This window comes from Dendrobates tinctorius, unplaced genomic scaffold (assembly GCF_039654945.1).
Source record: "Dendrobates tinctorius isolate UK_male_01 unplaced genomic scaffold, ASM3965494v1 ptg000117l, whole genome shotgun sequence".
NCBI classification, from domain to species: Eukaryota; Metazoa; Chordata; class Amphibia; order Anura; family Dendrobatidae; genus Dendrobates; species Dendrobates tinctorius.
This window is the reverse complement of record NW_027361785.1, coordinates 11282640-11310506: the sequence shown is the minus strand read 5'-3', so window position 1 is coordinate 11310506 and position 27867 is coordinate 11282640. Positions and strand designations below refer to the sequence as shown.

Here is a 27867-nt window from a genome sequence, read left to right as displayed (position 1 = left end):
TCCTTTTCTGTCTTTAGGCTATTTAGCTCTCCGGCTGTGATCGAGGGGTCTAGGGCACCGTAGGAACCCCCCACGGCTACTGCTAGTTGTGTTGATAGGTTCAGGGGTCTGCAATCTGATAGTTGCCAACTTCTCTGGTTTTCTGGACGTAGCTTCTATTTTTGTGTCTGCCTCCTACGGTGACTCAATCATAACAGAATCACCCGCCATACAGCAGATCCTAGGGTACTCAATAGCAGGAAAGAATTGAAAAAAAAAAAAAACAGTGTGTATATAATTTTTTTTTCTCTCAATGGAGATAAAGCAATTGTCTGATCGTGTGGAGCAGCTCGCTGCGGAAGTGCGGGGAATTTCCACCTACTTTACTCATTCACATGCTGCTGAACCAAAGATTCCTACACCTGATGTATTTTTTGGGGATCGGTCTAAATTTTTGAATTTCAAAAATAATTGTAAATTATTTTTTGCCTTGAAGCCTAACTCGTCAGGGAGCTCCACGCAGCAGGTTAAAATTGTCATCTCTTTGCTGCGTGGCGATCCCCAGGATTGGGCGTTTTCTTTGAAACCAGATGATCCTATTCTGACTAATGTGAACGCATTTTTTCAAGCCTTGGGGTTGTTGTATGACGAACCTAATGCCATTGATCAGGCTGAAAAGACCCTGCTGGCATTGAACCAGGGTCGAGATTCTGCAGAATTGTACTGTCAAAAATTCCGAAAATGGGCAGTACTTACTACCTGGAATGATAATGCCTTGGCTGCTCTCTTTCAGAAGGGGTTGTCAGAAGCCGTAAAAGATACTATGGTGGGATTTCCTGTTCCCTCTGGTTTTGACGATTCTATGTCATTAGACATTCAGGTTGATCGGTGTTTGCGCGAACGCAAAGCTGCACGAGAGGTGTTGCCACCTGTTGAACAAATGTCTGAACCTATGCAATGTGATAGAGTTTTGTCCAGAGAGCAGCGTCAGGAGTTCAGAAGGCGTAATAAGTTGTGTTTTTTCTGTGGAGATGCCTCGCATATTATTTCTGTCTGTCCTAAACGAGAGAAACGCTTTGCACACACGTTTTCTGTTGGTGGTGTTCAACCTAAGTTTCTTCTGGCTATTACTCTGATCTGCTCCCTGTCCACATTTTCCGCCAAGGCTTTTGTGGATTCGGGAGCAGCCCTAAACCTAATGGACTTGGATTTTGCTAAACGTTGTGGATTTTCGATGACACCTCTGCAGATGCCTATCCCTTTGAGGGGGATTGATGCTACTCCTTTGGCTAAAAATAAACCTCAGTTTTGGACCCAGGTGGTAATGCGGGTCACCCCAGACCATCAAGAAAATTGCAGATTTTTGGTGTTGCATAATCTGCATGATACTATTGTTCTGGGGTTTCCCTGGATACAAATTCATAATCCAGTTTTGGATTGGAAATCTGTGTCTGTGGTGAGTTGGGGTTGTCGGTGTGCCTTTAGTGAGGCTCCGGTGTTTTCCACCTCTCCTCAGTCGCAGGATGTTCCTGATTATTTGGCGGACTTTTATGATGTATTTAGTGAGAATGAGTCTGCGTCTCTGACTCCTCATAGGAGTTATGACTGTGCAATTGAACTGAGCCCGGGGTGTAAATTTCCCAAGGGTCGGCTCTTCAATTTATCTGTACCCGAGCACGAGGCTATGCGATCCTATATTAAGGAGGCGTTGGAGAAGGGTCATATTAGACCATCTTCGTCACCCTTAGGTGCCGGTTTTTTTTTTTGTAGCCAAAAAGGATGGATTATTAAGCCCTTGTAGAAAAATATTCAGGATTGAGAGTCCTCAGTAGTTGATACCTTTTAATGGCTAACTGAAAAGATGGTAATACATTGCAAGCTTTCGAGACTACTCAGGTCTCTTCATCAGGCTAGACTAATACAAAATCTGAAGTCACATATTTATGCACAATACAGCCTAGAAAAAATGCAATAGATAAGACAAGTGACGTGAAGCAGAACTATCAAAGGTATTAAAAGGTATCAACTACTGAGGACTCTCAATCCTGAATATTTTTCTATCTACTGGCTAACACGGTACAAAGATATACATCTTTCCTGTAAGCCCTTGTATTGATTATTGTGCCCTCAACAAAATTACTGTTAAATATCAGTATCCGTTACCCCTGATTTCTGATCTATTCTCCAGAGTTAAAGGTGCTTGCTGGTTTACCAAGCTTGACCTCAGGGGGGCGTATAATCTTATTCGCATTAAGCATGGGGATGAATGGAAGACGGCGTTTAATACTCCGGAGGGACATTTTGAGTACCTGGTGATGCCTTTTGGGCTCACTAATGCCCCTTCTGTCTTCCAGTGCTTCATGAACGATATTTTCCGAGATTTTGTCGATAAATTTTTGATTATCTATCTGGATGATATTTTGATCTTCTCCAAGGATTGGGATTCCCATGTGGAACATATTCGGACTGTGTTCCGGATCTTGAGGGAGAATTCCCTGTATGTCAAAGGATCTGAATTTCTTTTTTGGGATTTATTTTGTCCCCGTCAACGATTGAAATGGACCCGGCCAAGGTATAGGCCATTTACGATTGGGTTCAGCCCACTTCTTTGAAGGCCCTCCAGAAGTTTTTGGGTTGTGCTAATTTTTATCGGAAATTTATAGCAAAATTTTCTAGTATTGCCAAGCCATTGACTGATTTGACTAAGAAGGGTGCTGATGTGTTAAATTGGTCTCCGGAGGCTGTTTCTTCCTTTCAGGAGCTGAAGTGAAGATTCACCTCCGCCCCGGTTTTGCGGCAACCTGATGTCTCACTTCCGTTCCAGGTAGAGGCGGATGCTTCTGAGATTGGTGCAGGAGCTGTTTTGTCCCAAAAGGATCCTGTAACATCTAAAATGAATCCCTGTGCTTTCTTTTCCCGAAAGTTCTCTCCATCTGAACGTAACTATGATGTGGGGAACCGGGAACTGTTGGCCATGAAATGGGCATTTGAGGAGTGGAGACATTGGTTGGAGGGAGCCAAGCATCAAGTCGTGGTCCTTACTGACCACAAGAATTTGATTTACTTAGAGTCGGCTAAGTGCTTGAACCCTAGACAGGCTAGGTGGGCCTTGTTTTATACACGTTTTGATTTTGTGGTTTCTTTTCTTCCTGGAACTAAGAATGTCAAGGCAGACGCCCTCTCTAGGAGCTTCTTTGCTGATTCTCCTGTGGTGACCAAGCCTGCTACCATCTTAAGCGAAGGGGTAGTTCTTTCTGCCATCTCGCCCGATTTGAGACGTGCTCTGGAAGAGTTCCAGGAGGACAAACCTGAGCGTTGTCCCAGTGGAAAGTTGTATGTTCCTGACCAGTGGAAGAAGAGAGTGATGTCTGAAGTTCATTGCTCTGCTTTGGCTGGTCATCCAGGTATTTTTGGTACTAGAGATCTGGTGAGTCGGTCTTTTTGGTGGCCCTCCTTGTCTCGTGATGTCAGGAATTTTGTGCAGTCCTGTGGGACGTGCTCCCGGTCTAAATCGTGTTCTCGCTCTAGTGGTGTCAGGAATCGAACCTGGAACCTCTTGTCTGCTGGCCAGCAGCTCAGCCATCTGAGCTATGTGGCTGCTTGGAAGATGCCATGCGAAACCAGATACCAGTGATTCTTGTTCTTGATCAGCTCCACCCTGTGCTCTCCTAATTGGCCATTGATTGCTAATTGCCCACCCTATATAACCTCAGCCAGTACACTTCCTCATTGCGTGATTATTGTGCTTCCAGCCTGTAGTCAAGCTCCTTCTCCTGCTGCTGCTGCAGCTGCTCCATCTGCTAAGTATCGCTGATCCCGTGTACCGACTTCTGGCTTTTCCTCTGACTTCGTTATCCGCCTGCTCCATCTGCTAAGTATCGCTGATCCCATGTACCGACTTTTGGCTTTTCCTCTGACTTCGTTATCCGCCTGCTCCATTTACTAAGTATCGCTGATCCCGTGTACCTACTTCTGGCTTTTCCTCTGACTTCGTTATCTGCCTGCTCCATTGCTAATGTATTGCTTATCCAGTGTACTGACTTTCGGCTTCACCTGACTACGCTTCCTGCCTTGCTCCCTCTAGTGGTTGCAATAACACTGGCTCCAACCTGAACCAGATCGTGACAGAATAATCACGCGCCAAAATGGAGTCCGTTGTAGCCACCCTGACAAAACAAGTTTCTGAACTTCAAAGTTTTTGTACCACTTACCAAGAAAAATATTCTAAACTACAAACTGTAGTATCAGGCCAACAAAAGGAAATAATTGAACTACAAAGGCAACTTCTTGACATGCGCAATTCAAGCCCAGAATCAAACGCACGAATGCCGCTGCCTGCAAAATTCAGTGGGGATCGTCAGCAGTACCGAGGATTCCTCAACCAATGCCGGATATACTTCCAAATGCAACCTGCTCCATTTACCAGCGATAGGAAGAAAGTATTTTTTCTGATTAATCTCCTGACTGATGAAGCTCTTGCATGGGCCTCACCATATGTGGAAAAGAACTATGACATCCTTAATAACTTAGATTCCTTCATCACAGCTATGAATCAAGTTTTTGATGATCCAAACCGTTGTGCCACAGCAGAAACCAAATTGCATAATTTACGCCAAGGACGACGCTCGGTCGCTGAATATACATCAGAGTTCCGTCGCTGGGTGGCCGACACCACATGGAACTCAGCGGCCCAGAGAAGTCAGTTTCGACGAGGATTATCAGAGTCAGTAAAGGATGAGCTTGCCAGGGGCAAAACCCCTGATCAGTTGGAAGACTTTATTCACCTATGTGTTCGAATAGACCAGAGGCTCACCGAGCGGAGAAAGGAGAGACTTCGAGTACTGGAAAATAACCCTGCCTTTTCTTTCTCTTCGTCTAATCATGAACAAAAGACGCAAAGTGTGTCTGAACCGATGCAAATCGATGTTATTCGAAAACCGCTCTCAGCACAAGAAAAGCAGAGGCGACGGGCTGAAAATTTATGTCTCTATTGTGGGGGCTCAGGTCATTTCGCCATCAATTGTCCTAATAAAAGGACTATAGCCTTCATGAGCGACATGACTGCAAGCGATACAGACCTCTCCCAACAGCCATATCCTAGTATGCAGAAGATTTCATCAGTAACGCAGGAGAAAAACAAGATGTGTGCATCATCATCTCATTTTGTCATTCCCATTCAGGTCATAATGGGCAACCAAACAGTACGATGTTCGGCCTTGTTAGATTCTGGAGCAGGAGGGAATTTTATGGACTTAAAATTCACATTGAATAATAATATTTCAAGCAGAACTAAATCCATACCAATCGAAATGGAAACGGTGGACGGATCACCCTTATCTTCTGGACCTGTTACTCATGAGACGATTGAACTTGAGATTTGTATGGAACCTGATCATCACGAAACTGTCAGTTTCCATCTGATTTCCTCTCATAAAATTTCCCGTTATCCTAGGAGTTCCCTGGTTCTCAACTCATAACCCCTCTATCAACTGGGCTTCAAGGACCATTACCTTCCCTTCAGAATACTGTAAGAACAATTGCCATAGTGATCCACCTGTTCCTAAACAAATCCAAGTATCTGAGATTTCTCATACGAAGGAAGATAAACTACCACCACAATACCAACAATTTTCTGATGTCTGCAGCAAGAAAAAAGCTGATCAATTGCCTCCTCATCGTCCGTATGACTGCCCCATCGAGCTGCTTCCTGGAACAACTATTCCATTCGGGCGAATTTACAATCTCTCTGAACCAGAACTGAAGGTACTGAGAGAGTATCTGGATGAAAACTTAGAGAAAGGCTTCATCCGACCTTCTACATCTCCAGCTGGGGCACCCTTATTCTTTGTTGAAAAGAAAGACTCAACTCTGCGGCCATGTATCGATTACAGGGAAATTAATAAAATTACAGTAAAAAATCGCTACCCACTTCCGTTAATTCCAGAGTTATTAGAAAGACTCCGCTCTGCTAAAATTTTTACTAAACTGGACCTGAGAGGGGCCTACAACCTCATACGGATTCGCCCTGGAGATGAGTGGAAGACCGCCTTCAGAACAAGATACGGACATTTTGAGTACCTAGTGATGCCTTTTGGCCTTAGCAACGACCTAGCCACCTTTCAGCACTTCATTAATGATGTGTTTCGAGATTTTTTGGATCAATTTGTTGTTGTTTATCTCGATGACATTCTCATATTTTCAGATACCTTGGAGGAGCATCGCAGGCAAGTCCAGTTAGTCTTGGAACGTCTACAGGAGAATCATCTCTACATAAAACTTGAGAAATGTGAATTCGAACAACCCACGATCCAATTTTTAGGATATGTCATCTCCCCAGAAGGTCTGAGCATGGATCCTGGTAAGATCAATGCAGTGGTGGATTGGCCACCCCCAAAGAATTTGAAAGACGTTCAGCGCTTCATTGGCTTCGCCAACTTCTACAGAAGATTCATTAAAAACTTTTCAAAAATTATTCTGCCAATCACCTTGCTAACCAAGAAAACCCAAGTTTTTTTTTGGTCTACAGAGGCACTGGAGGCTTTTGACAAATTAAAAAATCTTTTTACTTCCGCACCACTACTAGTCCATCCAAATCCGGAACTGCCATTTGTTGTTGAAGTGGATGCCTCGGATTCTGCAGTGGGAGCCATTCTGTCTCAGCGAGTTGGAGATAAGATGCAGCTTCATCCATGCGCATTTCTTTCTCATACCATGTCACCGGCGGAAAAAAACTGCGACATTGGGAATAAAGAACTTTTAGCCATAAAAGTCGCCTTCTCCGAGTGGAGACATCTCCTAGAAGGTGCCAATCATCCGGTGACCGTCCTCACTGACCACAAAAATCTAGAGTTTTTACGCACAGCAAGAAGACTGTCTGCAAGACAGGCACGGTGGGCCTTGTTTTTCTCAAGATTTAATTTTGTAATTTCCTATCGGCCTGGTTCGAGAAATGGCAAAGCTGACGCCCTGTCCAGGATTTGTTCTGAACCTCAGGAGAGTTCTAATACTGACAGTACTATTCTGGGCCCCAAAAATTTTTTGGGAATATTGGACTCTAAAGTTTTTTTTGCTCAGATTAAAAATGGCTACCACAACGACCCTTTTCTTAACCATCCTCCTAAAGATGTCAATCTTTTTTTCAAGAAGGGATTTTGGATGCTGAACCACAGGGTTTATATCCCAGAATCGGTGAGACTCGAAGTCCTCAAATTAGTCCATGATTCTAAACTTGCAGGACACCCCGGAGTCATGAAAACCCAAGAACTACTACTTCGTTCCTTTTGGTGGCCTAATTGTAGAAGGGATGTAAAAAAATATGTGTCCTCCTGTGTAACATGTGCACGTAACAAGACACCACGTTCCTCTCCTTTAGGACTTCTACAACCTCTTCCAGTTCCATCCAGACCTTGGGGATCAATCTTAATGGATTTCATCGTGGATCTACCTCCATCTAAAAAGATGACTGTGATTCTCGTTGTGGTAGACCGACTCACAAAGATGGCCCATTTCATCCCAACTAAAAGAATTCCTACTGCGGAACAAACTGCTGAGTTAATGATCAAAGAGGTTTTTAAGCTGCATGGGACTCCTGATAATGTAGTCTCCGACAGAGGGGTGCAGTTCACATCGAAATTCTGGAAAAGCTTCTGTACAGCCCTGGGAGTCACTGTGAATCTTTCTACGTCTTTCCATCCGCAATCAAATGGCCAGACGGAGAGGACGAACCAGACTCTCGAGCAATACCTCCGCTGCTTCATTTCATACCTTCAAGATGATTGGGTGGACTATTTACCAACAGCGGAATTTGCCTATAACAACGCTAAACACAGCTCTACAGCCCAAAGTCCTTTTTATGCTAACTATGGCTTGCATCCAGTATGTATTCCTAATCTTCCTTTTGAAACTTCTACCCCTGCTGTTGCTGACCGACTCAACAGATTAAAGGAATCCCAGGAGAAATTAATTGAGATATTGCAAAAGGCCCAAGAAGACTATAAAAAAGCAGCAAATAAACACCGTAGAGAACCTCCTAATCTGCACGTGGGTGACAAGGTTTGGTTGTCCACTAAAAACCTAAAAACACACGTGCCATCTTCTAAATTGGGAAAAAAATTCATAGGACCCTTCCAAATTGCTGCACAAATTAACAAAGTTGCTTTCCGGTTGGAACTTCCCAGCAGTCTTAAGATTCACCCAGTGTTTCATGTATCTCTGCTCAAACCATTCTGTGAAAATCCATTTCCAGGAAGAACTCAGCCTCCTCCTCCACCTGAAAGGGTCCATGGCGAGGAAGAATTTATTGTGGAGAAGATTCTGGACTCTAGGAGAATCCGAGGTAACCTACAGTATCTTGTGCAATGGAAGGGTTACGGACCAGAAGAAAACTCATGGGAACCGGAGGAAAATGTTCATGCTTCTAGGCTAACAAGAATCTTCCATCAGAGGTATCCAGATAAACCAGCCCCTGAGATGTCCAGAGGCCATCCTGGAAGGAGGGGAGTACTGTCAGGAATCGAACCTGGAACCTCTTGTCTGCTGGCCAGCAGCTCAGCCATCTGAGCTATGTGGCTGCTTGGAAGATCCCATGCGAAACCAGATACCAGTGATTCTTGTTCTTGATCAGCTCCACCCTGTGCTCTCCTAATTGGCCATTGATTGCTAATTGCCCACCCTATATAACCTCAGCCAGTACACTTCCTCATTGCGTGATTATTGTGCTTCCAGCCTGTAGTCAAGCTCCTTCTCCTGCTGCTGCTGCAGCTGCTCCATCTGCTAAGTATCGCTGATCCCGTGTACCGACTTTTGGCTTTTCCTCTGACTTCGTTATCCGCCTGCTCCATCTACTAAGTATCGCTGATCCCGTGTACCGACTTCTGGCTTTTCCTCTGACTTCGTTATCTGCCTGCTCCATTGCTAAAGTATTGCTTATCCAGTGAACTGACTTTCGGCTTCACCTGACTACGCTTCCTGCCTTGCTCCCTCTAGTGGTTGCAATAACACTGGCTCCAACCTGAACCAGATCGTGACAAGTGGGTTGTTGATGCCTTTGCCTGTCCCCAAGAGGCCATGGACCCATATTTCAATGGATTTCATCTCTGATATGCCTGTCTCTCAAAGGATGACTGTTATTTGGGTGATTTGTGATAGGTTCTCTAAGATGGTTCATCTTGTACCACTCCCTAAGTTGCCGTCTTCCTCTGAGTTGGTGCCCCTGTTTTTGCAACAGGTGGTTCGCTTGCACGGGATTCCTGAGAACATTGTATCTGACAGAGGAGTTCAGTTTGTGTCTAGATTTTGGAGAACTTTCTGTTCCAAGCTGGGAATTCAGTTGTCCTTCTCCTCTGCTTTTCACCCTCAGACCAATGGGCAGACAGAGAGAACAAACCAGACCTTGGAGTCATATTTGAGATGTTTTATTTCTGCTGATCAGGATGATTGGGTTTCATTTTTGCCCTTGGCTGAATTTGCTTTAAATAATAGAGCTAGTTCTGCCACTTTGATGTCACCTTTTTTTTGTAACTTTGGGTTTCATCCTTGATTTTCTTCAGGGCAGGTGGAGCCCTCTGCCTGCCCAGGTGTTGACACTGTGGTGGAGAGAATGCACCAGATCTGGGACCAAGTGGTGGATAAGTTATCTCTCTCCCAGGAAAAGGCCCAGCGGTTTTCCAACCGACATAGGACCATTGGTCCCCAGTTTAAGGTTGGTGATATGGTGTGGTTATCATCAAAAAATATTGCTATGAAGGTGGCTTCTCCTAAGTTTAAGCCTAGCTTTATTGGACCTTACAAGATTTTGGAGATTATTAATCCGGTCTCTTTTCGTTTGGCTCTTCCTGTCACATTTAAAATCCATAATGTGCTCCATAAATCTTTGTTGAAGAGGTTTGTTGAACCCGTTGTTCCGGGGGTGGCACCTCCAGACCCTGTATTGGTTGAAGGTAACATGGAATATGAGGTATAGAAAGTACTGGATTCACGTCTGGCTAGACGGAGACTCCAGTATTTGGTTAAGTGGAAGGGTTATGGTCAGGAGGATAATTCCTGGGTCTCTGCCTCTGATATTCATGCCAAAAGATTGGTGCGTGCCTTTCATCAGGCTCACCCTGATCGCCCTGGTGGCGTGGTTGAGGGTTCGGTGACCCCTCCTCAAGGGGGAGGTACTGTTGTGAGTTCATTTTCCCCTTCACTACTGAGGCCCGAGGAACTCCCTCTTCTGGTAAAGAAAGGTAGTGAGCCTGATTGTCAAACACCTGGGCCTAATGATGAAGACTGGCTGAGTGGAGTTACTGACTGGATATAAGGCTGCCGACGCCCTTCTGCCCTGCGGGTGATTTCTCTGTGGGATCCTTGGAGACCAGTCTGAATTCCTGCTCTTCTAAAGCTAAGTTTTCTGCTCGGCCTTTTGCATTTTTGCTTTGACTTTGTTTTGCTTTGTCTTTCTGGATTTCTGCCTTTCCCTGCTGGGTGAGCTGAATTCCTTTAGCTCTGTCTTCTGAAAATACCTGAGTGCTGATTTAGTTTTTGAAGCCTAGCTGCTTCAGGGTCTTTTTCCATATCAGCTTGTTGGCTTATGTCTTTGATAGGGTTTTGGCAGATTGCAGACAGCAACCTTCCTTTCCTGTTCTGTTTAGTTAGCTCGGGCCTCATCGTTTGCTCAGCCTATCTTTCTATCTGTGTGAGTGTTTTTCCATCTTGATTCACCGTCATTATATGTTGGGGGCTGCCTTTTACTTTGGGGTCTGCTCTGGGGCAGTTTAGATTTCCTTTTCTGTCTTTAGGCTATTTAGCTCTCCGGCTGTGATCGAGGGGTCTAGGGCACCGTAGGAACCCCCCACGGCTACTGCTAGTTGTGTTGATAGGTTCAGAGGTCTGCAATCTGATAGTTGCCAACTTCTCTGGTTTTCTGGACGTAGCTTCTATTTTTGTGTCTGCCTCCTACGGTGACTCAATCATAACAATAAAGTTCATATAACCAGTATAGCGCCCATGACAGTGCTCCACTCTGTTAAGCCTGTACTCACACAGGTTATGCAATGTCCATTGCGCAGGCTTTCTAGCCTCACAGTTCTCACCCCATCAAGGTTACTTCATAGTTGCTTCAGACTCCAGATGTTCATTCCCTCCCCTGGGAACTCTCAGATACTGGCAGTCATTACACACAGCCACTTCACGTGCTGTCAGGCAGGAAGCCCTATCTCCCAGCGGGACCTTCCACAATGAACCAATCGGGTCCAAGCATTCACCCTTGTGACCTACCCTGGCCACCTTATATGGTCCGTAGCCACGCCCACCAGGTCACATGGCTATGACCTCATCACAGGTCCTTCACACTCACATAGTCTTTTACTACCAAGGTTTTCAGACACACCCCTGGGTGGATTTGTAGGTAGCTGGTCCTGCCCGTCTCTACAGCTACCTGAAGACTTCCCTAAGACTGACACGGAACCTCAGCAGTATCACTGCTGATCAACACATACACAAGTCTTCATCTCAAGGCCACCCACCTTGAAATATATTGCGATCATTCAGCATCTTACTCCTATCAGGACACTGGGAATGCTTATACGCCTGTCCTGGGACACCCACACAGCGCCCCCTAGAGGACACAGTGGTCACTACACCACAGCGCATATTTATTACTTTAATGAGCGGTACCACATGATCGCTGAAGAAAGGAGCCTGAGACCGGGAGAAGCAGGGGGACTGCAGAGACCATGCCAGGTGAGGGTAAGTATAAGCTATATTCACCTGTCCCGGGTCCATCGCTGCACGCTGCTCTGTTCTCTCTCTGCATCCTCTGTCTGTGATGTTCAGGTCAGAGGACGTGGTGACGTAGTTAGTGCGCGCCGCGCCCTCTGGCTGAACGTCACTGACTGACAGAGGGACTAGGAAGAGACAGAGTGACGCGCAGCCCTAGAAGCGGGGATCGATAAATATCGCCAGTGCCAGGGTCCTGAGCCAGCGGTGACATCAGAACCTGTCACTGCCTGCTCAGGACACCAGCACGAGGCCCTAGCGACGAGAGGTGAGTATGTTTTTTTTTTATTTGCAGCAGCAGCAATATATGGGGGCATAATCTATGGAGCAGCACATGGGGGCATAATTATTGAGCAGCATATGGGGGCATAGTTTATGGAGCATAATCTATGGAATATCTTATGGGGCCATAACCTTTATGGGGCAGCATATGGGGCATTATTAACCTTTGTGCAGCATTATATGTGGCGTATTTTGTACGGAGCATCTTATGGGGCCATCATGAACTGTATGGAGCATTATATGGGGCTCCTGATTCAATATGGATATTCAAAAACATTTAACCTACTGATGTCTCAATTCATTTTACTTTTATTGGTATGTATTTTTATATTTGAAATTTACCAGTAGCTGCTGCATTTTCCACCCTAGGCTTATACGCGAGTCAATAAGTTTTCCCAGTTTTTTGTGGCAAAATTGGGGGGGGGGGGGGTCGGCTTATACACAAGTATATACGGTATATTAATTTGATATTACCATAACTGTTGTGATGGAATTTTATTTTTTTCCATTTTTCTAAACATTTTCCGGTAATTAAATAGCACTTGTTATAGATGTACAGTAATGGTTAAATGGGACCAAAATTCATAAACCTATCTCTTAAGAAGGGATGTGTCGCCATCATATTGAGGTGTGAAGCATTGCTTAATTATGAATGTAGGAAAACAAGAGCTCGCACTTCATTCCATTCCTTATTCAACTATGACCTCCTGCTGTGAACAGGTAATTGAAGTGGGTTATCTGCTGAAGAACAGACAAGATGTCTGAGCTCAGTTTATGCCAGAGGCTGGGAGGTGTGACTTTTCTTGCCTGGGGAATTAAGTTTCCCATCTTCAAAGCCACATTTGGCCAAGAATAAGATACAGAAAAAAACACACAGTATGACAAACGTGCATGAATACTCTGTTGTAAAATATATGTAACAGTAAGCAGCAAGTGCTAGTAAGAGATAACAAAAACAGGATATTTAGTTGATACGTTTTTTGCAAAAAATGTATACCAAGCCACTCCACCACGTCACGGTAACCCTTCTCAGAGCAGTCCTATCTAATGTATTTAAAACTTGATCATGTGAACAATACCTACATGACCAGGATTCAGAAAGGCACTGCACGGTATGGGCACACTAGGCAAAATGGCTTTTTAAGTGCATGTCCCACAGGAGAGAGGCAGGGATCTCCCAAAGCTTGCATAGGCAAGAAATAAATGGATTTAAGAACACATGGAACATGCACAAAAATGAACCGGTCAGTAAGAAACTTCACACCACCTGAAGACTGAAACACAGAAAAAACCCTGTTTTTGTTATAATCTCTTACTAGCACTTGCTGCTTACTGTTACATATATTTTACAACAGAGTATTCATGCACGTTTGACAGACTGTGTCTATTTAGTTGATACGTTTTTTGCAAAAAATGTATATCAAGCCACTCCACCACATCACAGTAACCCTTCTCAGAGCAGTCCTATCTAATGTATTTAAAACCTGATCATGTGAACAATACCTACATGACCAGGATTCAGAAAGGCGCTGCACGGTATGGGCACGCTAGGCAAAATGGCTTTTTATGTGCATGTCCCACAAGAGAGAGGCGGGGATCTCCCAAAGCTTGCATAGGCAAGAAATAAATGGATTAAGAACACATGGAACATGCACAAAAATGAACAGGTCAATAAGAAACTGTTCACACCACCTGAAGACTGAGACACAGAAAAAACACACAGTATGACAAACGTGCATGAATACTCTGTTGTAAAATATATGTAATAGTAAGCAGCAAATGCTAGTAAGAAGGGTTATCGTGACGTGGTGGAGTGGCTTGGTATGCATTTTTTGCAAAAAACTTATCAACTAAATACCCTGTTTTTGTTATCATCTCTTACTAGCACTTGCTGCTTCAGGTGGTGTGAACAGTTTCTTACTGACCTGCTCATTTTTGTGCATGTTCCATGTGTTCTTAATCCATTTGGCCAAGAATATCAGACATTAGGGCACCAAAGTCCAGTTATTAATATTGTTTTTTTGTGAACAGTGTAGGTTCTCCAGTTATGGGAGACATATTTTTGGCGTTATGACGAAGTGGTGAGCGTAACGCATTTACTTACATCACTGGGTGGCCTGCGCATCAGCTCCTAATAGTGGACAGATGGATAATGATATAAATAGCATGTTTCCCATCTATGGAAAGCTAAAATCATGATGGGAAACATGTCATGAATACCTTCCTTCTAGCATCTCCAGGTGGGGAGATATCCTGAAAATCGGGGATCCCATAAATTTTTGGGACAAAAGCTGCATCCCATTACCAGCCCCAATCTAAGGTCACCCAGGGGAGCTATCTGGGCTTGACTTTTATCTTATAAATACAGATTACGAACTATATTCATTGTCAGGTCTCGAAGACAGTTTGTTGTAGTTCTGTACCATTTTCCTCAAAGGAGAGCTTCCCTCCACTAAGATCTGCGCCATTTCCATGACACAGGTTTAGTACTTTTCTTTTGTTGTTGCATTTAATTTAATGTAATTATATATTGTATTATTTTGTCCGCTGTTGTAACATCTTTTGTATATTTTTATAAGCACTACCTATTTTTCGGATTAAATATATAAAATTTTAATAGCTTTGTTCCTCTTGCTCTGTAAACTGCATCCCTGAAACGATACACTACCTGTAAGAGATGTCCAATCGGCCTCTATAACTTATTGATGGTAGCAGCTAGTTAATGCAGAGATTGGCAGTGACCCTACCAGAGTGTGTGTATATATATATATATATATATATATATATATATATACATACATACATACATACATACATGCACACACTAGCTGAAGAGCCCGGTGTTGCCTGGGCATAGTAACCAACTGTGGTTAGTTATAACAAATTATAATGATTATATGACACATAAAAACATTTCACATCATATATTCAACACTACAGATTTGCAACACAAATTAACTAAATGATTACCCAAGTATTGATAGTATTTTATTTTCAACTCATTCAAGATTTTTGGTTTTTCCTTTCGGTGCAAAGTTGAACAGATTTTTGGCAGTTCCAACTCTTGAACAGACCACGTAAAGTTGATCATGAGAAAAGCATGGAGATTGCAAATCGATCCCTACTACTTTCAAGGACTGTCCCTGAGCATTGTAAATGTCCTCTCCTTTGGCACATCCTGTTTCTGATCTGTGTATCTAACCCTATCCTGTGTGATAATGTCTGCTGAGCTGTGTACCTAATCCTCTCCTGTGTGATACTTTCTGCTGAGCTGTGTATCTAATCCTATTGTGTGTTACTGACTGCTCAGCCGTGTATCTAATCCTATCCTGTGTGATGCCGTCTGCTGAGCCGTGTATCTAACCCTATCCTGTGTGATACCGACTGCTGAGCCGTGTACCTAATCCTATCCTGTGTGATACTGTGTGCTGAGCTGTGTATCTAATCCTATCCTGTGTGATACTGTCTGCTGAGCCGTGTATCTATTCCTATACTGTGTGATACTGACTGGTGAGCTGTGTATCTAATCCTATCCTATGTGATACTGGGCTACCCCTGCAGTCTGTGTCAGAGGGTGGTCTGTGTTAGCACGGTAATAAATTGTGTTATTTCCAGCTTTACAGAAGGATGATAACACCATAGAAATGTTAAGAATAATAGGCAAAATTGTTTGGTGAATTGAAACGCGCAGGATTAAAATTTCGCCTCACAACAAAGCCTGAGACGCTCTCAGGGTCCAGAGGAGTGACTGCAAAATATTGTGGCTGTAGCTACGATGTTGCAGATGCCAATCCCGGACATACACACATACATACAAACATACACACACATTCAGCTTCATATATTAGATTCCATGCATTGTAATTGGATACCATACGTTCACTGTGAGTTCCACAATAACTGGCCTAGTACAGAAGGCAGCCATGGCCTCATTCATCCATTGTCAGTCAATTGCGTAATTGTTCTAATGATTGGAGGAAACATAGTGCTGGTTCATGACAGCATTACTAAAAAAAAAAAAAAAAAAAAAAAAAATAAATAAATTTAACCCCTTAACCCCCAAGGGTGGCTTGCACGTTTATGACCGGGCCAAATTTTACAATTCTGACCACTGTCCCTTTATGAGGTAATAACTCTGAAACGCTTCCATGGATCCTGGTGATTCTGACATTATTTTCTCATGATATAATGTACTTCTTGCTAGTGGTAAAATTTCATTCATATAACTTGCGTTTATTTGTGAAAAAAATGGAAATTTGGCGAAAATTTTTAAAATTTTGCAATTTTCCAACTTTGAATTTTTATGCCCTTAAATCACAGAGATACGGCACACAAAAAACTTAATAAGTAACATTTCCCACATGTTTACTTTACATCAGCACAATTTTGGAACCAAATTTTTTTTTTGTTAGGAAGTTATAAGGGTTAAAAGTTGACCAGCTATTTCTCATTTTTACGGACCACATCACATTTGAAGCCACTTTGAGGGGTCTATATGATAGAAAATACCCAAAAGTGACACCATTCTAAAACTGCACCCCTTAAGGTGCTCAAAACCACATTCAAGAAGTTTATTAACCCTTCAGGTGCTTCACAGGAATTTTTTGAATATTTAAAAAAAATGAACATTTAACTTTTTTCACAAAAAAAATACTTTAGGTTCAATTTTTTTTATTTTACCAAGGGTAACAGGAGAAATTGGACTGCAAAATTTATTGTGCAGTTTGTCCTGAGTACGCTGATACCTGATATGTGGGGGGGAACCACTGTTTCGGCTCAGAAGGGAAGGAACGCCGTTTGACTTTTTCAATGCAAAATTGGCTGGAATTCAGTTCGGACACATGTCACGCTTGGAGAGCCCCTGATGTACCTAAACAGTGGAAACCCACCACAAGTGACCCCATTTTGAAAACTAGACCCCCCAAGGAACTTATCTAGATATGTGGTGAGAACTTTGAACCCACATATGGGTTTGAAGGGCTTCACAGAAGTTTATAACGTACAGCGGTACAATTAAAAAATCATTTTTTCCACAAAAATGATCTTTTCACCCCCAAATTTTACTTTCCCAAGGGTAACAGGACCCTAAAAGTTATTGTGCAGTTTGTCCTGAGTACGCTGATACCCCATATGTGGGTGTAAATGACTATTTGGGCGCATGGCAGAGCTCAGAAGGGAAGCAGCGCCATTTGACTTTTTTGGCTGGAATTGAGATTGGACACCATGTCGCGATTGGAAAACCCCTGATGTACCAAAACAGTGGAAACCCCCCACAAATGACACCATTTTGGAAACTAGACCCCCCCCAAGGAACTTATCTAGATGTGTGGTGAGCACTTTGACCCCTCCAGTGCTTCACAGAAGTTTATAACGCCCGGGCGTGAAAATAAAAAATCGTATTTTTTCCACAAACATGATCTTTTAGTCACCAATTTTTTTATTTTCCCAAGGGTACCAGGAGAAATTGGACCCCAAAAGTTGTTGTCCAATTTGTCCTGAGTACGCGGATACCCCATATGTGGAAAAAACTACTGTATGGGCACACGTCAGGGCTCGGAAGAGAAGTAGTAAAGTTTTGGAATGCAGACTTTGATGGAATGGTCTGCGGGTGTCATGTTGCTTTTGGAGAGCCCCTGATGTACCTAAACTATTGAAACTCCCAACAAGTGACCCCATTTTGGAAACTAGACCCCCCACGGAACTTATCTAGATGTGTGGTGAGCACTTTTAACCCCCAAATGCTTCACAGAAGTTTATAACGCCCGGGCGTGAAAATAAAAAAATCATTTTTTTCCACAAAAATGATATTTTTGCCCCCAATTTTTTATTTTCCTAAGGGTAACAGGAGAAATTGGACCCCAAAAGTTGTTTTGCAATTTGTCCTGAGTATGCCGATACCCTATATGTGGGGGTAAAACACGGTTTGGGCGCATGGCATAGCTTGGAAGGGAAGGAGCACCATTTGACTTTTTCAATGCAGAATTGGCTGGAATTGAGATCAGACGCCATGTTGCATTTGGAGAGCACCTGATGTGCCCAAACAGTGGAAACTCCCCAATGAAAACTCCAACCCTAACCCCAACACACCCCTAACCCTAATCTCAGCCCTAGCCCTAACTCTAACCCTAATGGTAAAATGGAAATAAATACATTTTCTTTTAATTTTCTTATTTTTCCCTAACTAAAGGGGTGATAACGGGGGGTTTGATTTACTATTTATGGCGGTTTTTATGTTTGGCAGCTGTCACACGCTAAAAGACGCTTGTTATTGTAAAAATAGTTTTTGCATCACCACATATTGAGAGCTATAATTTTTACATATTTTGACCCACCGAGTCATGTGAGGTCTTATTTTTTGCGGGACGAGTTGACGTTTTTATTGGTATCATTTTCGGGCACGTGACATCTTTTGATCTCTTTTTTTTTCTGATTTTTGGGACGCAGAATGAACAAAAACCAGCGTTTCATGAATTTCTTTTGGGGGGTGCGTTTATACCGTTCCGCCTGAGGTAAAATTGATAAAGCGCTTTCATTCTTTGGGTCAGTACGGTTACAGTGATACCTCATTTCAGTCTTTTTTTATGTTTTGGCGCTTTTATGCAATGAAAACAATTTTATATAAAAATAATTATTTTTGCATCGCTTTATTCTGCGAGCTATAACTTTTTTATTTTTTTGCTGATGATGCTGTGTGACAGCTCATTTTTTGTGGGACAAGATGACGTTTTCAGCGGTACCATGGATATTTATATGCATCTTTTTGATCGCACGTTATTGCGCTTTTTGTTCGGCGGTATGATAATAAAGCATTATTTTTTGCTTCGTTTTTTATTTTTATTTTTTAAGGGGTTCGCTAAAGGGGTTAACTAATGGGACAGTTTTATAGGGCAGGTCGTTATGGATGCGGCGATACCAAATATGTGTACTTTTATTGTTTTTTTTATTTTTATTTCCAAAAAATTAATTAGGGATTTTTTTTTTATTTTTTTTTTATTTATTTAGCGATTTTTTTAAAATTATTTTTACACTTTTTTTTTTTTTTTTTTTTTTTTTAACTTTATTACAATGTCCCAGGGGGGACATCACAGTCATGTGACAGCTCGCTGAGCTGTCACATCACAGATCACTGTGACAGATCAGTGATCTGTCACAGGCACTGCACAAAGCTTCCTCCTTGCCTGTGCTTTGCAGGCATGAGGAAGCCAGCTCCCTGCAGGCCCCCGTCGCCATCTTGGATTCGGGGACCTGCAGGGATGGAGCCCCCCGCCGCAGCGCTGCACATTGCGCTGCTGTGGGGGGCTCAGGGAAGCACGGAGGGAGCCCCCTCCCTGCCGATGCTTCCCTTTAACCCCCGGTACACCGCAATCGTGTTTGATCGCGGTGTGCAAGGGGTTAACGTGTCGGGGGCTGTCCGTGACCGCCCCTGGCACATTGTGCCGGGTGTCAGCTGTGATAATCAGCTGACACCCGGCCGCGATCAGCGGCGCTCACCACGTGGGCGTCGCTGATCACTGTGACGTACTATCCCGTCCCTGGGAATTAAGTCCTAGGGCACATGGACGGGATAGTAGGTCACATGACAGAAAGGGGTTAAATGATAAAAAATAAGGGTCCATTTACACAGACTGACAGGCTGCACTAAATAAATGCTGTTCACTAACATTTACCAATCGGTGATTGTTTAATAGCCTGTTTACACAGACAGGACGTGATTACCAATGTACATTAAAGAAAACGTGTCAGCAGGATTTAGCACTATAAACTAAAGGCATGGCCATAATGACGCTGTGAATGTGATTATCTGAAACCTGATGTGAAGAGATACGATCAGTGGATGAATACTCACCTTATGAAGTTTTCATAAAATTACATATTCGGTGATTCAGGGCGGGACATGGAGGCATGGTGTTCTCCTGGTTCTCAAATAATACTGTATGGAGGACTATATGGGGCCCATAGTACTGTATGGAGAACTATATGGAGTCCATAATACTGTAGGAAGGACTAGATGGGGCCCTTAATAGTGCATGGAGGGCTATGTTGGGCCCATTATACAATTTGGAGAGCTATGTGGGGGGCATTATACTATTTGGAGGGCTATGTGGGGACCATTATAGTATATTGAGGGATATGTAGGGTCGTTAAACTGCTTGCAGATATATGTGGGCAGAGGTTTTATCTAGGTTTTCTGGCACCTGGAGCAAGATTTTCGTTTGCCCCCCCCAAGTACATAAGCGATTTGCACACTTACAATCACATGCCAACAAGCTGCTCTCCCTATTTTTCACAATGTTCAGTGAAAAACTGAGAGAAGCAGGAAGAAAAGCTCGTTGTCACATGACCCTAAACATGAAAATCGCATACGAGTGAAATAGCTAGAACTTGCAAGCAGAGCTGAATCCTGACAGTGAGTGTAATACACGCTGTTAGGATTGGCTACAGGGCTTTATTTTATAATTAAAGTCACTATGTGACGGCACGCTTCTAAATTCTTACAGTGCACGTACTGCACACTTTTAGCTTTCAGGATACTCACTTGCCGATGGCAAGAGTGGACGGTCATGTCAGCGCACGGTGGCTCAGTGGCTAGCACTACAGCCTTGCAGCGCTGGAGTCCAGGGTTCAATTCCCACCAAGGACTACATCTGCATGGAGTTTGTATGTTCTCCCAGTGTTTGCGTGGGTTTCCTCTGGGCACTCCGATTTCCTCCCACATTCCAAAGACATACTGATAGGGAATCTAGATTGTGAGCCCCATCGGGGACAGTGATGATGTAAAGCGCTGCGGAATATGTTAGCGCTATATAAAATTAAAGATTATTATTATTATGTCAGCACACGTATGCGATTTGTATACTTCTGGCCACATTCCAGTATAAAGAAGAAAAAGGGATAGGCCACAAAAGGGGATCACCTCGAGACATGGACTAGCATAAAATCAATTCATTTTTATTGAACACAGATAGACAAGCACAAAACATATAAAAACACATTAAAATAGTCACAAGTGACTTATATGCAGACAATACAAGGCTTATAATAAAGCCAACTGTCTGAAGCAATTACTCCACAATATAATAACTTAGATAGAAACCCTAAGATCATATAAACAGCATACCATTAAATACTGAGTGTATAAGGTACATTCAGCGCCCATACAAAAAACAGTTTGATTTCTGAATACATATAAGCACACAGAAAATTGATTAAGGGCCCTATATGACAATACCCATAGTAATGGTTAGAAATCACTGCACAGCAGAGCACACATGGAGTGCAATCAGAATGTAAACATATTACCAAGGATGGCTACCACCCCCATATATAGTGCACAAAGTTTTAGAAATAGGCTTAAATGGCCAGTCTGCAAAGTATAATTAAGCAGAGTCCACAGTATTAAGAACTAGGCACTATGAATAAACAATGTGGTAGAGCAGACACAGAGCACATGAGAGTAGAAAAAAAAATGGGCCTAAGATAGCCACCCAGGAAAAAAGGCATAAATTAGTAATATCTACAAAGGGAACCCATGTGGAGTAAAACCAGGCAGAGATAGGACTCGACGCGTGTCGCCACCCAAAGTGGCTTCGTCACTTAGGGCCCCGTCACACATAGCAACGCACCAGCGATCCCGACAACGATATGACCTTGTCAGGATCGCTGGTGTGTCGCTACATGATCGCTGGTGAGCTGTCAAACAGGCAGCTTCACCAGCGATCAGCACCAGCGACATGCCGGTAACAAGCGGCGCACGTCGCTTAGTTACCCACTGTGTACCTTAGTTATCAGCGCGCTGGTGCAGGGAGATGGTAACCAAGGTACACATCAGATTTATAAGCGGCGTGCGTCACTTAGAAACCCGATGTGTACCTTGGTTACCAGCTCCCTGCACCAGCGCGCTGGTAACTAAGGTACACACCGGGTTTCTAAGCGCTGTGCGCCACTTAGAAACCCAATGTGTACCTTAGTTACCAGCGCCAGCTCGCTGATTGCTGGGCTCCCGCCTGCCACACGCAGCGATGCGTGCTGGCCAGCGGGAGACCAGCGATCAAAAAAATGTCCTGGCCATTCCAGGACGATCAGCGATACCCGGCAGGGGGGCTGGTCGCTGCTAAGTGTCACACAGCGATCTCGCTGGTGAGATCGCTGTTGCGTCACAAAACTTGTGATTCAGCAGCGATCTCGCTAGCGAGATCGCTGTGTGTGATGGGGGCGTTAGGGTGGCGACACGCGTCGAGTCCTATCTCTGCCTGGTTTTACTCCACATGGGTTCCCTTTGTAGATATTACTAATTTATGCCTTTTTTCCTGGGTGGCTATCTTAGGCCCATTTTTTTTTCTACTCTCATGTGCTCTGTGTCTGCTCTACCACATTGTTTATTCATAGTGCCTAGTTCTTGATACTGTGGACTCTGCTTAATTATACTTTGCAGACTGGCCATTTAAGCCTATTTCTAAAACTTTGTGCACTATATATGGGGGTGGTAGCCATCCTTGGTAATATGTTTACATTCTGATTGCACTCCATGTGTGCTGTGCTGTGCAGTGATTTCTAACCATTACTATGGGTATTGTCATATAGGGCCCTTAATCAATTTTCTGTGTGCTTATATTTATTCAGAAATCAAACTGCTTTTTGTATGGGCACTGAATGTACCTTATACACTCAGTATTTAATGGTATGCTGTTTGTATGATCTTAGGGTTTCTATCTAAGTTACTATATTGTGGAGTAATTGCTTCAGACAGTTGGCTTTATTATAAGCCTTGTATTGTCTGCATATACTGTATGTCACATGTGTGACAATTTTAATGTGTTTTTATGTGTTTTGTGCTTGTCTGTGTTCAATAAAAATGAATTGATTTTAAGCTAGTCCATGCCTCGAGGTGATCCCCTTTTGTGGTCTATCCCTTTTTCTTCTTTATACTACTACGTTGTTTGTATAGGCTGTGGTTTGATCCCTTCAGATCAAATCTGTGGTGCCCCTTCTTTTGATTTTTTCTTCTGGACACATTCCAACTAGACATGTCCGGTCTCGCTCATTTGGGCACTTGCATTGGTAACATACATGAGATTAAACCTCTCAGTCATGCTACTACTAAACCCTACCCAATAGAATGGGCAAACTATTTTCCAGGGCTTTGTCAGCATTGCAGCAGAGTCAGATCTGCTGACAAATCCCCTTTAGAGGTGAAATTCACCCCAAAGTGATCTGGCTTACCGGTGACATGAGAAGAGCGGTTGTGTTATGTCTGTCACACATTTATTTTTCCTGCTTCTTACTGCACTCATCACTTACCTTGGTATTTCTTTCAGATCTATTATCTATAGCTAGCAATATTTACAATATATTTTGAAAATTACATTGTGCCTTTTGTCTGGTTTGCTTACCTTTGCAGAAAGTTTCCGAAATCAGCAGCTAGTTGAGGTCTCTAATGATGTATGCGGAGTCTGCGTTCACACTTCAGCTTTTATAAGGCATCGGGGAACTGAAACTGGAAGTAAAGAGTAACAGAACACACAAAAAATGCCGCCTCCTTTCAGACAGCACACAAAATCAGCTGGCTTCAAAGAAATCAAACTGAAAGAAATTGCTCCATTTTCAGATTTTTTTTTTTAAATTGGAAAAAATATAAAAAAATTAAATAAACACACAGTAAATGGGGAAGAATGATGTTGCATGGCTACAGGTTCCTCACACGACATGCAAAAACATTACTACAAGATATGATAGGTTCAATGAGGCGATAGACATCTCACATCTTCTGGAGAATCCTTAGACCTGTAGTGCTATTCACATGGCCCTGTTTTTCACGGCATTGGATAGAAAGTACAAATATAATTCTACAGGTCCATGAAAAACATGGGATAGCACTTGCTTGTTATCTGTGCTGTACGGGTTTAACATGGCAAAGGATAGGAGACGCTTTGTAACTTATCCATCCATAGATGAAAAACAATGGTAAAGACCATAGAAATTAGAACATAAAAAATGCTCATATCCCATTCCCTAGAACTGTATGGTAGATTAAAAAAAAACAAAAAACACAACAAAACACAGAATTATCAGGGGAGCAGCAGGAATAACAGAAGGGCAAGAACTGCCCACTTTTGACCTAATAACAGTTTACATTCACTCACTGCATTGATAAAATGTATATATGACTTATAAAATACTATTATAAAGCTTCTCTGGAGCAGAGAACTATGCAAAAAATATTATAAAAGCAACTTAATCATTGAAGAAATCCTAGCAGATATATGGCAGAGTCCGTTAAATAAATATGCTTAAAGTAATTTCTACCATTTAATTCCTTAGCGACCGAGCCAATTTTTACAATTCTGACCACCGTCACTTTATGAGACTATAGATCTGGAACTCTTCAACGGATCCCGCTAATTCTGAGAATGTTTTTTTCGTGACATATTGTACTTCATGTTAGTGGTAAAATTTCTTTGATATGTCTTGCGTTTATTTATGAAAACAAAATAGGCCCATTTTGTCTTGTAAACTGTGGTGCCTGTTCACATGGGATGCATCTTGATAGCGCTGGGCAGCCCGCCTGATCTAATAGAAGGGCCTCACTAATAGGCTGGTAAACTGGATGCTGTGCATTGCCACTGTGTGAACAGCGCTACATACAAGTCCCCATTGTGCAATCATATACTAAGCAGCCACCCCCTCCATGGATTGGTAGGTAGTGAGTGGCTGTCTCATCAGTATCTTTGCACCTGTGTTACTGCCATCTTAACCACATGGGCCTGCTGCACCCTGAAGTGCATTTGGCTGGAGGCCTAGGCAGGTGAAAACATTGCTGCCTTTTTTTCTGCTGTATTTTGAATTTTTGGAGGATTTTAGTCCTCTTTTAGTTGCTGTCTATCACCAGCACAATCTTGCAAACATTATTTTTTTTTTTTTGATAGGACATTATAAGGGTTAAAAGTCGACCAGCGATTTCTCATTTTTCCAACAATTGACAAAACCAGTTTTTTAGGGACCACATCACATTTGAAGCGAGTTTGGGGGATCAATATGACAGAAAATACCCAAAAGTGACCATTCTAAAAACTACACCCCTCAAGGTGTTCAAAATCACACTCAAGAAGTTTATTAACCCTTCAGGTGCTTCACGAGAACTAAAGCAATATGGAAAAAAAAAATGAACATTTTACTTTTTTCACAAAAAAATTACTTTAGACCCATACTTTTTATTTTCACAAGGGTAACAGGAGAAAATGGACCACAAAATTTGTTGTGCAATTTCTCCTGAGTACACCGATAACCCTGTATGTTGGAGAAAGCCACTGTTTGAGTGCATGGCATGGCGCAGGGCTCAGAAGGGAGGGAGCACCGTTTGACTTTTTGAATGCAAAATTGGCTGGAATCAATGGCGGGCGCCATGTCGCATTTGGAGACCACCTGATGTTCCTAAACAGTGGAACCCCCTAATTCTAACTCCAACCCTAACACAGCCCTAACCCCAACCATAATCTCAACCATAACCACAACCCTAACCCCAACACCACAACCCTAACCCCAACACAATCCTAGCCCCAACCCTAACACTAGCCATACCCCCAACCCTAACCCTAGCAATAACCCTAGCCTCAACCCTAACCCAACCCTAGCTCTAACCCCAGCCCTAACCCTAATGGAAAAAAAATACATTTTTTACTTTAACCTAAGGGGGGTTTGATTTACTTTTTTTATTTTGATCACTGTGATAGGGTCTATCACAGTGATCAAAATGAACCAATCGGAAAGAGCTATTGTTGCCGGGTGCCGGTCGGCAGATCTCGACGGGCGCACGGCGCATGCGTTAGCCATTTTCTTCCAGGTAGATTCAGGGTAGGAAAAATGTGGTCAGACAATCCACGCTGTGAATCACTAAAACTCGGATTATTAATACAGTGGTCTTTATTCTACGCGTTTCAGTGTCTCACACAACGCCTTCCTCAGGAAAAAAACACATACAAGTGTCATAAAAAAGATCTTAAATAGAAAAAACTGTATAATTGTCATTCAGGTGTTCAGTGCCAGACGAGTTAAACAGATCACCTGATCAGAAAGGTGTCAAAGTTCTTTGCATGGACACATGATAGACATATAACAGATGAAACATATGGTAAAATTCTTGTTAAACAATTGTTATAATACTTATATTGTAAAATAATTAATATAATTTGATTTCTTTATTTGCAGTAGTCAGAAGAAGGGATTAAAAGAATAAAGAAAGAAAATGAAAAAATAAGGCACGCAAACCTCTAAAATCGGAGAAAATTGCACTCAGCAGAAAGAACATCCTATTGAGAAAGCCACAATCAAATCGCACAGATGATGTTATATCTAATATATATATATATATATAAAGGAAAAAGAAAAATTTCTTTAAGATAATTTTTGTCATGAAATTTTCAAAATAAAAAGTCTCCTTTTATAAAAATATATAGTTTCTGACTTCAATTCAATATATTATTGCACATATCCTCATAAAAAAAATATATATATAAAATTATATAAAAAATGTATGTAAAAAAAAGAAAACTGTATATATAATCTTTTTTCTATCGCAAAAACAGTTTTATTATTTCTTTAAATACTCTTTTCATTATTCAAATGATTAAGTAGCCAGTTTCGCGGTATACTAGAATATTGCAGTTCATAATATTGCACACAAATATAGTTAAAGCATATTAGAATAGATATATCAATAAATTGTTAGAGGGTAGCAGTACATGGTCAAGTGGAGCAAAGACCACAAGTAAATCAAAAGAAAAGAAGAATCCAAGGATACGTGAGATCGATTCACGGCTAACAAACATAACAAAAAAAATAGGAAAAAAAACAATTCCTGAAAGTGAAAATATTACTTTGGGAAGTAAAAAGAATTTTTATGTCTATATAAAAAAAATTGAAAAATTGTTCACTTTAACCCTTTCACCCCCAAGGGTGGTTTGCACGTTCATGACCGGGCCAATTTTTACAATTCTGACCACTGTACCTTTATGAGGTCATAACTCTGGAACGCTTCCATGGATCCCGGTGATTCTGACATTGTTTTCTCGTGACATATTGTACTTTATGTTAGTGGTAAAATTTCATTCAAATAACTTGCTTTTATTTGTGAAAAAAACAGAAATTTGGCGAAAATTTTGAAAATTTCGCAATTTTCCAACTTTGAATTTTTATGCCCTTAAATCACAGAGATACGGCACACAAAAAACTTGATAACTAACATTTCCCACATGTTTACTTTACAACAGCACAATTTTGGAACCAAAATTTTTTTTGTTAGGAAGTTATAAGGGTTAAAAGTTGACCAGCGATTTCTCATTTTTACAACACCATTTTATTTTTAGGACCACATCACATTTGAAGCCACTTTGAGGGGTCTATATGATAGAAAATACCCAAAAGTGACACCATTCTAAAAACTGCACCCCTTAAGGTGCTCAAAACCACATTCAAGAAGTCTATTAACCCTTTAGGTGCGTCACAGCAATGTTTTTGAATATTTAAAAAAAAAATGAACATCTAACTTTTTTTCACAAAAAAAATACTTCAGGTTCAATTTTTTTTATTTTACCAAGGGTAACAGGAGAAATTGGACAGCAAAAGTTATTGTGCAATTTGTCCTGAGTACGCTGATACCTGATTTGTGGGGGGGAACGACTGTTTCGGCGCATGGCAGAGCTCAGAATGGAAGGAGCACCGTTTGACTTTTTCAATGCAAAATTGGCTGGAATTCAGATCGGACGCCATGTCACGTTTGGAGAGTCCCTGATGTACCTAAACAGTGGAAACCCCTTACAAGTGACCCCATTTTGGAAACTAGACCCCCCAAGGAAC

The 27867-nt window shown here is 42.2% G+C and overlaps 1 protein-coding gene across 1 annotated transcript in view; it reads right to left on the bottom strand.

The window, feature by feature from the left end:
• LOC141101438 (lysozyme g-like) overlaps positions 1 to 23490 on the bottom strand; it is a 117409-nt gene extending 93919 nt beyond the window's left edge. The window contains exon 1 of the mRNA XM_073590533.1: positions 23409 to 23490. The gene's annotated coding sequence lies outside the window, so the exon portion shown is untranslated. The remainder of the gene's footprint in view (positions 1 to 23408) is intronic.
• Between the last annotated feature and the right edge of the window lie 4377 nt (positions 23491 to 27867).